A 2,226-nucleotide genomic window follows, 5' to 3' on the forward strand; every position below is an offset into this window, starting at 1 on the left:
ATAGCAATGCATATACAGTCAGTCAGTGAACCACCGCCAGGAACCAGTTCTCTCTTCAAACTGTTGGCTCTGAGATTCAAGCTCAGGTTATTTCACTTGGCAAGAACCACCTTTACCTAATGAGACATCTCAGCAGCCCCAGGAGCAGACAGACTATTTAATGTATATTGTAAGAAAAAGCTGAAAACAGGCCATAAAGAACTATGATGTAGACAGGCACAGTGGTGCAGCCTTTAGTCCCAGCACTTGGGAGGCAGAGGCAAAGGCAAACACATCACTGTGAGTTCGAGGCCAATCTGGCCTACAAAGTGAGTTATAGGACAGCCAGGGCTGCACACAGTGAGACCCTGTCTGAAAAAAATTTTCAATTAAATAAAGTAACTTAATTATGTTCTAATTATGTTGGTAGTGGAGTGTGTGGTTAAAATATACTCTAGGAATACTGTCAAAATTGAGCCATCAGGCTAAATCCCCGTACTATGCGGAAAATTCCAGTCTAGAGAGATCATCACCGTGTTCTATCTCAGCTCAGAGGCCCAGGCGGCTCTGCCACAGTCTCTGTCGCCCTGAGGCTTTTGGGTGGCTGAGAGATGCAAAAGCTCAGCATGCCCTGGAGGCTGGAAATGGGATCATCTGAGGGCAGAGCAGTGAATGTCACCTGCAGGAGTGTCCGGAGCCTCTACAGGGAGGCTGGAGAACACAACAGCCTGGTGTTCTTGGGGCACTGCAGGTCCTCTGGTGGAGCCCGGATCTGGGCCGAGAAGCACAGAAGAAGCCTCAATTGGGAGCCTCTTGAACAGTGGTAAAGGCAAGCACTTTACCACTGAAGTACCCCTCAGCCCATAAGGGCTCTGTGCAAAGCAGTGGCAATCCCAAGCCAACACACAAGAGGCTACATTACAGAAGTTCTTTTTCTGTTTTTCAAGACAGGGTCCTCATGTATCCCGGTGGACCCTGAAACTGATTTACAGCCAAGGACTGCTGATCCTTCTGCCTCCTTTTCCAGAGTTCTGGAATTACAGGTGTGCACCACCATACCTGGACTGCAGTGCAGCCCAGGGGCTCAAACTAAGCAACTAGACTGCTAGGCAAACGCTACGCCAAACAGGCTACATCCCTGGCTCTTTTTTGTTTGTTTGTTTGTTTTGTTTTGTTTGTTTTGTTTTAATGAGGAATTTTACAAGTAGCAGGGCAAAATGGCACTCAGGTGGAATGCAGGAGGATCAGGAGTTCAAGGCCAGCATAGGTTACGTGAGGCCTTGCCTCACAAAAACACAAAACAACAAACCTGATGTAGTGACGTGTGCCTGTAATCCCAGGAGAGGTGAAGGCAGGAGGGTCAGAAGTATATAGCTAGCTCAAAACAAAACATAGACAGATAGACAGACAGGCAGGCAGGCAGGCAGGCAGACCTGGAATCACAGCATTCAGGAAGCTACTGAGGCAGAAGAAGGTATGAAGCTAGTTAGCCTGGGCTACACAGTGAGTTAAGGATAGCTTGAGCTACAGAGTGAGACAGTTTCAAAACACTAGGGGAGGTAAGAAGATGGGGTTTTTATTTCCAGATAAAATCTGGGCCTGCCTTCCTCCCTCCTTCCTTCTCACTAGGTCTCCCTGCGTAGCTCTGGCTGGCTGGAACTCACAGAGGTTTATCTGCCTCTGCCTCTCAGTGCTGGGTTTAAAGGTGCAATGCCTGCCTGTTTTGTTTCTGATATCCCCAGGTGCTATTGCATATGACTGACCCCACCCTGAGGCGTCTCTCTCCCACTAAGATTCTGAGTGGAGACGATATCTCTCATATGCTTTCTGTTTGCTGTTTGCTTGCTTCAAGTTCTCTATTGTTTAGTTAGAAATAAAGCTTTAAAACATACCAAAATATAACGGAAACTGCAGCTTTATTGTCCTATTTCAGAAGTATGTGATGTTGTTACATAATAAAATGGGGAAGCACAAAAGGTCTGAGAGGTTGATTTGGGAACAACCTAATATCCCGTTCCAGGGAAAACAGCTGACCTTTGGCACAGTTCCACCCACAGCCTTTTCCTATGTGATTTTTAGCCTAACTCAGATACTGTGATTCATAAACTCATATCCAGCTTTCTCAATACATTGTACCATTTCTCTCATATTAATAAAAATTCTTTATAAACATAATTTTAATGAAAAATATTTCTTTTTTTCTTTCTTTTCTTTTTTACTTTCTTCTTTTCTTTTTTCTTTTTTTCT

The sequence above is a fragment of the Mus caroli genome, chromosome 15 (genome assembly GCF_900094665.2).
Source record: "Mus caroli chromosome 15, CAROLI_EIJ_v1.1, whole genome shotgun sequence".
Taxonomy (NCBI): Eukaryota; Metazoa; Chordata; class Mammalia; order Rodentia; family Muridae; genus Mus; species Mus caroli.